The sequence below is a fragment of the Triticum aestivum genome, chromosome 4A (assembly GCF_018294505.1).
Source record: "Triticum aestivum cultivar Chinese Spring chromosome 4A, IWGSC CS RefSeq v2.1, whole genome shotgun sequence".
Taxonomy (NCBI): domain Eukaryota; kingdom Viridiplantae; phylum Streptophyta; class Magnoliopsida; order Poales; family Poaceae; genus Triticum; species Triticum aestivum.
In genome coordinates, this window is record NC_057803.1 from 647,172,181 (window position 1) to 647,182,973 (window position 10,793).

Consider the following 10,793-nt stretch of genomic DNA (forward strand, 5'->3'; position numbering starts at 1 on the left):
TGTGGACCTAGCCAAACCGTGTTATAAAAGGTAGATGTAGTAGCATAGAGCAAACATGAGAATACCACCTACATTTGTGGCAAAGTTGACGAGAGGAGGGAATAGAGACAAAGCAGGTTGATCATCATGTTTCTGATCTGGTCTTTGGATGGGAGCCAAATAGCATCCCGTGGGATTAAGAGACACAGGGAACTTGTTGAGTGCTTGTTGATGTCCCCCATCTTCTCCTTACCCATTATTGTTCTATGCTAGTCTGAGTATAGCCTCTTGTTTGTCATATGGATCTACGTGATGTCATACTCAGACTAGCATATGACGAACTAGATGCACTTATGCATTACTCATCCTATAGCTAGACTATCATCCAAACTATTACACCTAATTACACCAATAGTCTAAAAGCTCATATGCTTTCGCACACTGAAGTAACTACAACATACAGGTCTAGTGCGCAGCCATGTGGATAACCTGCACAAAATTAGAAACTTTCATCATTTTGGAAACAATATAATAATGAGAGTACCTAATTTTCCAACATAAGAGAGATACTCTAGATCGGATTTGAGACTTAAGTTGCCTATTCACCCCACCAAATGAATTTTTAAACGTATTTGCAGTACTAGTTGGCGGAGGAAGGTTAAAAGCCACATAGTTCACCATAACAGATCTGCGAAGAGGCACATGATGAAAACAAATGATGGATCACAGTATTTGTCCTAGAAACAACATTTTTACTACCATTCCAGTTGTGTTTGGTAATATTGTCTTTGGCTAAAATAACAACTCAAGAGAGGTGCCAAAAGAATATTTCTATTCTTAGGGGACTCATATGTTCCAAATGAATTTCTCCTGAAGGAGCGGTTATGGTTCACCATGCCCACATACATGGAAATTCACCGAAAAAAACCAAGGATATGTAGATTCCATATGAATACATCTAATTCTTGAGGCATGTTAATATCCACCAGTCTCTGAACCAGATTTAACCATCCGCCAGAAGGCGGCGTTCAATTGGAAAACACATCTAGAACTTGTAGTTTGTATGATTAACCATCACCTATGATAGGGTTCTTTCAGTAATGTATTTACATCACAGGTCACAATAACTCTTACCAAACTGCATCACCATTTGATATGAAAGTATGTTTAGTGACAAATCAAATAGTAATTAATTGATAATTTTGATAACTTATCTATAAACTTTTCATCAAAATTCATAAACTTTCACTGCAAGTTAATATGCACTATACTTTGACATGGAGGGAGTAGTAATTAGGCAAGACTAAAAAATAAAGGACAATATGATTAAAATAGTTAACCTGCATTCTCTCCAGATTCTTGCAACTAAGCACAAAGTGCACAACACAGCAGGAGCAACTACATTTCATCGCCATCACACACGATCTCCGCATGTGTCTGCATGTACTAATAATGATCGGCAGTCCTACAGCAAAACCTGAAAGATCTAATCTTCCTTAGGTTGCCTAGCTAGCTTGGAAGAAAGCACAAGCATAACCTTAGAACACAATTCACCAAAATGTAGCTTGAACCGCTGCCGACCATTAGGAGGCCAACAAGCCCAAGCATGAAAACAACGAGGAGTCACCATTGCGAGGAGTCACCGTCGATGGCTCAGCTGGTGGGCGCCGAGAGCATGCCGCCACCGCTCTTTGAGGCTAGCACCACCTCCCAACGGATGGTTAGTGCAAAAGGTCCTTGTTGCAGTTCGTTGATTGTTGTTTCGATCACTTTGGTGTTTTTTTTCCTTATTGTTCTTTAGCCTAGGTATATTTTCTTGTGTGTGCACCTTAATGTTGAAATGATTCCTTGTGTGTGTGTCTTAATGTTGGTTGTGTTTATCCTAGTAATGCAAAGGTCGGGGATGTACTTGTTAGTTATATCTCCTTTATGCTTCATTTTGAGTCAACAAAATCCAGTCTTTTCCCAAAAAATGCTAGCAACCTAGATGAAAACATGGTTCAGAACTGAGTATGGCCACAATGACCGTGACCTTTACTAACTAGTCGCTGCTAGAGCATGAGCTAAGAGACGACAACATTCATAGTGTAACTGTTGAGGTACAATAGATGAGCCTTGGTAGCCATTGTCATTCATATCGCCCTCTCACAAATGTAAATCTTACTAGGGGCATGTTTGGTTTATAGTCTATGGTTTCCACACTTAATCTTAGTCATGTCACACTATCATTGACACACTTGTAATTTGCCAACTTTTCTAGCTACATGGTCCTTATGTCATGGGCTTTTTGCTACATCTTGCCGCACTTTTAGTGACAATTTTGTCCACCACCCTTTTTGTGGAAGTGATAATTTGCCTTAAGTTTTTTTATAGTAATAGGACTTTTTCTCATATGATAGCCATACCATTTACAAGCATATAAGAAATAGAGCCAGGGGTGGAATCCTGAAAAGAAGAGGATCTAGATTTAAAGAAATATTTAGCTAGGTACTTTCATCTCTTGTTTGCTTCTCGGAAGCAATGGACATTTGCAACTTCCAGAAAATAAGAAGCCAGAGTATTGCATTCCATAAATATCGCCACTTCCGAGGCAAAGTAAGCGTCCTGCTAGTTCACCGCCTCCACGGTGAAGGTACACCAAGAAAACCCATTACGTGATTACATCCAATATTTGCAGCAAGAAAACCCATTACGGATAGCACTCAATTCTGGAGAATCAACATTCTTGACATGAGGCACAAACCAGGTCGCTGCTGTCAGAAAATTATCTCTGTCATCGCGTGAACAGTTCCTGTGGCACCCGACGACATTTCAGATTGAAATGAAGCATCTACATTTACCTTTACACATCCCTGATTAGGCCTTTTCGACATATGATCGCGGTTCTGAACTATTTGTTTAGGTGTTGCTGCGCTTACGAAGTTTGTGGCCAGCACTTTGATAGAGATAGCAACACGATCATGAGATTGGATTGCTTCGTCTTCCATGAACCGGCGCTGTTGCCACAACATGTGCCACGCTGCTACTACTATCAATTCCGCCATTGGCAGCTCCCCAACGCTCTTGGTTGAGTTCTCTCTAGAATCTCTATTGTAACAGATCCCGAGCGATCTTCCGATATAGCTTTCTGGATAACATCTTCAGATCCAGTTCAGCCCAAAATGCCGACGCACAAGGACACATGAATAGGCAGTATTGTATGTCTTCTAGCCCACTTCTGCAGTCCAGACATGTACCCGTGACTGGAATCTGGCGCCTAGCAAGCACACCGTAACACGGCAAGACTCCTCTCAGGATCTTGCATGTAAATTGTTTTATTTTTTCAGGGCCTCGCAGGCGTCAAGTGTCCATCCAGATTCCATTTACCTGAATACTACCTTCACCATTAGGATATACCAATCATGCGGCATATTGATGATCAAGCTCAACATTATATGAAGATCGCACCGAGAGTGTACCATACCTTATGTTGTTCCATGCTACAAAATCCTCTACACATCCACGCGAAGAGGGATTTGTAGGATTCTAGCAACATCATCTAGGTTTAACAGACCATAAAAGTTATTCATCCCATTGACCAGAGTAGGGGTCAACCAAGTCTTCTACCTTTGACAATAAAGTTTTCCTCCGTGGAACGATTAATTACTTTCCGAAACACTGGAGTGTATCCAAGGATCTTGCCAAATAATCATCTTTGAACCAGTCCCAACTCTCCAAATGCATCCCCGCTTAAAGGTTTGGATCCCTGAGACAATACTTTGCCAAGTAATGTACAGCCCTTCCTGGACCCGCATTCAGTATGCCTCCATTAGGATAATTCTTTGCACTTAAGACATACGCACACAAAGAATCAGGGTTTTGAATTAGACGTCAACTCTGCTTTGCTAACATAGCGAGATTAAAGCTTCTAGATCTCTAAGACCCATGCTCCCTCTCTTCTTCGGGATACACATTTTCCACCATGCATATCAATGCATCTTCTTCTCTTCAGTGTCTCCCCACCAAAAACTCGACATAACGTCAGTAATTAATTTACAAATTTCTTTTGGCAATTTAAACACTCACATGACATACGAAGGAATTGCTTCAGCTACAGACTTAAACAAAATCTCCTTACCTTGCATGGATAGTACCTTTTGTTTCCATCCTTTCAGGCGTTGCACAAACTCTATCAACGAGATGTTGAAAAATTGTTTCAAAATTAGTCACCAACCAAACATGCCCTGGATGGCTGGATCATTTACTACTCATGTGTACTTCTGTTTGTTTCCGTAGACTTATTAATCAACTACGGTGCGTTACAACAAGAACGATTGAAGCCTCTGCATGGCTATGCTCATTTGCAGCGCCGGTTAGCAGATTGATGTGGCCAATGATTTTGCGGTCTGATTACCGGCAAAAGATGCTAAGCTCTAACATGTTCATGTTAGTACTTTAATCAAGTCGAGCCCTAGAAGACTAAGCGTTTTCTCTTTTTGAGTTGCCTAGAAGAAAGACTAAGTGGATGGGAGAGACGGCACGATATGTTTAACACCTGAAGCTTCGTTCTGTACCCTTTCTTCATGATGATGAAGGGGCATGGTGTAATGCCTGTCACTTGCATCCTTATTATACAAATGTTCTTATGAATTACGCTTATTATGAAAATTTGCACAGCAAGCTTCTGTAGTCCAACGGTTAGGATAATTGCCTTCCAAGCAATAGACCCGGGTTCGACTCCCGGCAGACGCATTTTTTCTTTGTCATTTTTTTTGCATGCATCTCTTCTTCCTCCATCGAAGACGTACTTTGTACCTGTTCGAAGACGTACTTTGTACCTGTTCGCCTACACATGTGCCGATGTGCGCCAGACGAGCAAGTACGAAGCCACCTGAAAGATCACTAGTTAAGCATCTACAACTTCGAACCTGGCAGACATGGTCTGCGCCTTCCTCCCCTGCCTGTGGCTGCACCTTGTAGTGAAGACCGGAGAGTTGATCTATCGGTCAGACGGCCCATACGTCTCTTCTCTCTTGCTCTTCTTCTCAACGTTCCCCATTTCGCTTGTGCTTCGTCTGGATTGTTGAGTATATTGATTATTAAGAAAGACGAGATAGATTAGGATTTGTTCTGGCTTGTGTTGTACTTCAACTTGATCATTATACTCCCATATATATGCCCATGAGGCTTAAGCAATACAACGAACGATTTCACCAATCCTCTCTCTCCTTTCTAACATGGATGTTTATGGTGTGCATTATGTGATCAAAAAAATATACCAGAAATATAGTTATGGATCTAATGCAATATATTAATAAAAAATACGGTAAACGTTTTTCTTCTTCTGATTTTTATCATAGAACAAGGTAAAAGGAAAATGGCGAGGCTTGCATGGGATAAGGTGATAGTTTCAAAGTCCATGAGTGGTATAGGCTTTAGGAGCATGAGGGATTTCAATCAGGCACTTCTTGCCAAACAAGCATGAATATTAATTGAGCACCATGAGATATTGGTGTTGGTGGCTGACTTTAAAAGCAAAATATTACCTGCCCAGATGGAGGCCAATATCATGGATGGCTTTAGCTGGCGCTGCGGTGGGATCCATACTCATTTGCTTCGACACTATGGAGATGAAGGTCAGCATCATGGATGTATGTGGCCGCTCGTTGCAACCTCGCTGACTATATGATCAATGGAACCTTAGAGAATGTCAACTAGCCGCATTGTTTTTTTTCGACTGGTTTATCGCAACTGCTCTTTAATATGTAGCGAAGCATAGACTATCGGCGTGTGATTTTTTCATTACATTGCGATGGGCAATTTCCCTAGTCTCTACTCTCTATCTCTACTACTTAAAAAGACTGTAAGATTTCATGTTTCACTTTTCTTCTCGCCACCCCTTGGTCCAACATTCACTGTATGAAAATCAATCATCTTCATTACTTACCTTCTAAATCAATTTCAGTTTATTTTAATTATCAAACTTCTCATCAAAATATAATGTAAATCACGGGCATGATTTGATAAACATTTATCTACACAAACACATTAATATGAGCAGGTAAATCATAAGCTAACGCATTGAAATATTTATATCCCATTGGAACGCACGTACATTGTTCTATATATCTGTATATACTACTTAAAAGGAACGTAAAGTTGCCATTTCACATTTCTTCCCACCATCTCTTCATCCAACCTTCTTCGTATGATAATAAATCAGCTTAATTTACTTACCTCGTTTGATAAACATTTATCTACACATCCCATTAATATGGGCAGGTAAATCACAAGCTAAAACACTAAATATTCCATTGCAACGCACCTGCATTGTTCTATGTATATACTTAAAAGGAATCCCTTGGTCCAACCTCCCACGTAAGCTACCTTCACCTTCCATCAGTTTTTCATCCCTCCTGATAGTCTTTGTTAATGGTTTTTAATGTGACCAGTCAAATCAGATTAACATATGGTAACGTAATAATTCACGAAAAGGAATAAATCATGTTCAATAATTATTTGGTAACACAATTAATTTAAATTCATGGTAAGGAATCAATCATGATCAGTAATTATTTGGTAACATAATAAGTTCAACCAAATAAATCAATCACAATCGGTCATCATTTCTGTCTCCATTGCAATGCACGGGAAATTTCCTAGTCTGGTAAAAGAAAAGAATGAACGATACATTAGGCAGCCAGCAGCACGGCTTGCAGGCAGATGGTGGGTTAGAGGCTAAAACGTGACAACACAGCCCACCGGATCCAGGCCGCATGAGCGCGCACACACATGCATTGCACGGGCTCCGGGAACGCAGCAACGCAGCGACATCTCTGGGCTGCTGCTGGCCAGGGGAAGGGTAAACCATCATTGTGTTGGTAAAATTCTTGATCAGTGAAATTAAGCAAAATTTAATTAAAAATCTGAGCAGTTACTATTTAAAGTTCAATCTAAATATGTTTTATTCGTATTGAAATTGGTGATATTCGGCTTAGCGTCATATAAAAATATAGTGTGTATAGATTACATTGATATTGTATCGTACATTAATTTTGATACTTTATTCAAGTTTGCATGGTACTTAAGTTTTCTCCGTCCTGCGCTAAGAACCACAGATGCAATGAATCATATGAACCTAGTCAAACCGTGTTATGAAAAGGTAGATGCAGTAGCCCAGAGCAAACATGAGAGTACCACCTATAGTTGTTGCAAAGTTGAAGAGAGGAATGAATAGAGACAAAGCAGGTTAATTACCATGTTGTTGATCTGGCCTTTGGATGGGAGCCAAATATAATGGGGTAACACTTGTGCCACCCCACCCAACGTGTGTGTGAGCACAGTTTTGTACAGCGAATTGTATTGCTGCTGAGAAGCATGCGCCGAAGTCTGGGATCTCCACAAAATATAGTACTCCCTCACAGTGGCGGAGCTACACAATCAAAACAGGACGTGTCGATACAAAGGAAGGCCTACTATTTTGACCGATCGTGGTAGTCCAGTTGATCGTTCAGCGGGTGACTTTTAAAATAATAAGAAAAATAAAAAAATTGCAAACTATCAAAAATTTGGTGAATTCAAAAATAGTCACCGATTTTGAAGAAAAAATACAAATTGAAAAAAGTCCACTGATTTTTTAAAAAAAATCGATGAATTTACAAATAAACAAAAATTGCAAAAAACAACATCAAGTTTGAAAAACTTCGTCAATTTTTAAAAAAAATAACGATTTTTGAAAAAAAGAGTACATACAATTTGAAAAAAGTTCATCAGTTTGGAAAAAAAAGTCCACCGATTTTCAGAAAAAACATTGACTTTGACAAAAAGTTGATCACATTTGAAGAAAGTTCATCAACTTGGAAAAACATTCATCAATTTGGACACATTTCACGCATTTAGAAAAAGTGTGCAAAAATTCAAAAAAAATGTTAATTCAAAAAATTCAGTGCTTTTGAAAAACAATCATGAATACGAAAAAAAGTGCAACAAAATTTTTAAAAATATTGAATTTGAAAAGCTTGATCGAATTTGTAAAATGTCGTCGATTTGGAAAATAAATCATCAATTTTTTTAAAAACTCCGATTTTGAAAAAAATTCATTGTATTTAAAAAAAGTTCATCAAATTTGAAAAAACCATCGATTTATGTAAGAAAAAATCATTGATTTTTAGCAAAAGTTCATCAATCTGAAAAAAACTGTCATCGATTTGAAAAATGTTCACGCATTTAAGAAACGAGTAATAAAAAAACATTGAAAACCAGGTGGACAACACTGAAGAAGAAAAAAAGCGAATAGAGAAAGAAATGGGCTAGCCCGCTAAAAGAGCTAGAGTTCAGGGGATGGGTCTTAAGTGCCGCCTTAAGCATTCTCGCTAGGCGTTGGTCAGTCCTCAGCGAAACCGGTTGAGCGACCAGAACGATATTAATGGCATAGCTAGGCACGAACGATGGATTCTACTTAAAAAAAAGGCAGCCATGCAGCAGCGCGCCTGGTAGGCAGACTGTGGGTCATAGACTAAAATGTGACTAAACGTCGCGCGGGATCAAGACCGCATTGTGCACAAGCATGCATTGCACGGTGCGCTGGATGCGCAGCAGCGCGGCGACGTTTCTGGGCTGGCGGTGGCCAGAGGAAGGGTAAATCACCAATGTGTGGGTAGAATTCTTGATCAGTAAAGTTAAGCAAGATTTAATTAAAAAGCTAAGCAATTACTATTAAAACTTCAAATCTAAATATGTTTACATTGCTTTAGAAATTGGTGATTCGGCTTGGCATTCTATAGAAATATTGTGTGTTGTATAGATTACTTCGATATTGTACAGTACATTTATTTTGGTAATTTATTTTAGTTTGGTTCACCTTAATTTTTCTCTATCTAATAAGAACCACGTGCCCCTCACAGATGCAATAAATCATATGTAGCCATTCTTTATTAAAACTTTAGTATGTCAAAAGGATAAAGGGAAGTGTAAACAACTACATGTGGACCTAGGCAAACCGTGTTATAAAAGGTATATGCAGGAGTACGGAGCAAACATGAGAGTACCACCCACAGTTGTTACATAGTTGAAGAGAGGAAGGAGTAGAGACAAAGCAGGTTGATTATCATGATTCCGATCTGGCCTTTGGACGGAACCCAAATAGCTTGGGATTGAGAGACGTGGGGAACTTGTTGCGTGCATCTTTGTGCGAAGATGCTTTGCCTTAGCCGTTGTTGTTCCGTGCTAGGCTGAGTGTAGCCTCTAGTTAGATATTCAATTAGGGGACACTTGTGCCACCACACCCAATATTTCCATGATGCACAATTTTGTACAACGAAGGATATTGCTCACAGAGAAGTGTGTATCCAAGGCTGGGATCCGAAGCTCAATAAAAAGCATGTGATCTTCCCAAAATACTTCCATCGTTTTTATTTACTCCGCAGAATAGTTTTGGCCCAAGTCAAAGTTTATAAAGTTTGATCAAATTTATCGAAAACAATCTAAATTTTCACAATAAAAAAGAAATATCATATGAAAATATATTGAATGATTGTTTTACGAATAAAAATATATTCAATGATGATTCTAAAATAATTTGGTATTGTGGATGTTAATTATATTTTTTTGTATAAACTTGGTAAAAGATAGAAAGTTTGAAGCTAATATGTGAGGTAAATAAAAACAGGAGTACAACTACTAGCTAGTGTTGCAGATGAGTAGGAAGGACCCCTAGTAAATAGGAAAACCCTTCTAGTGTTTGTAGTATGTATGTTTAACCATCAGCTATGATATGGTTAGTTCAGTGATGTATTTACTTGGCAGCAACTCATACCAAAGACCATCCTCGCTTAATATGAAGGTACGTTTCCTGATGAACCTAATGTTATTGAATCGATATTGCAGTTATTTATATTTTTCTACAAACTTTATCAAAATTAATTAAGTTTGACTGAAGACTAATCTACACTAAATTTTGACATGGAGAGAGTAATAATTAGGCAATTCTGACAAATAAAAAACAAATGATTGAAAAGCTCCACTACATTTTCTCCAGATTCTTGCAACCAAACACAGCACAGCGGGAGTAACCGCATTTCATCATCATCGCGCACAACCTCTTCATGTTTCTGCATGTACTAATAAAGCTCGGCAATCCTACACCAAGATTATCAGACTCATCTATCATACCATGACAGTCTTACGTAGGTTGCCTGCCTGGTAGAAGGCACGAGCATAAGCTTAGGACACAGCCCGCCAAAAAAATCAGCTCCTGAACCTACGGGGTGAAACGCACTGTTGTCTTGTCAAGCATTAGGCGGCGAACAAGCCAAAGCATCAAAATACCGAGGAGTCACCATTGCTAGGATGGCTCAGCTGGTGAGCGCCGAGAGCATGCTGCTGCTGCTCTTCGAGGCCAGCACCACCTCCCTGCTAGGCCCTTTCAGGGGAACAAGAGAGGTGGCATTGGCAGCCACAGCAGGGCCAGTGAGGTCGCTCCGGTCCATCACCTTCAGAAGGTCCTCGTTGCTGATATCTGTTTGGATCATCCTGTCTTCCTTGCTTTACTCATCCCTCAGCAGCGCTAGCAGCTCCGCCTCCTGCATTTCTCGACAAAACGAAGGAATACATCAGCAATCATGCAAGGGTTTGCTGATCACTGAAGAAACAAATCTACACGGCAGACTGGACACAATCTTCTATGTTCCGGACAGAAATTTTTACATCCAAAGCGTTAGGCTTGGCGGCATCTTGTAATCTTGTTGAAACTGTCCCTTCCCGATCACCACATGCTCTAGCTTCAGCTTTCCAAAAGCTCTCTTAATAATCCGTCCCTGCGAGAATGGGGAGATGAG

At 39.6% G+C, this 10,793-nt stretch overlaps 1 non-coding gene across 1 annotated transcript; it reads left to right on the top strand.

Annotated features, from left to right (window-relative positions):
* The first annotated feature begins 4,638 nt into the window (after nucleotides 1-4,638).
* Nucleotides 4,639-4,710, top strand: TRNAG-UCC (transfer RNA glycine (anticodon UCC)). Its single transcript has one exon. It is a non-coding gene; the product is annotated as a tRNA-Gly (tRNA).
* Nucleotides 4,711-10,793: the final 6,083 nt, after the last annotated feature.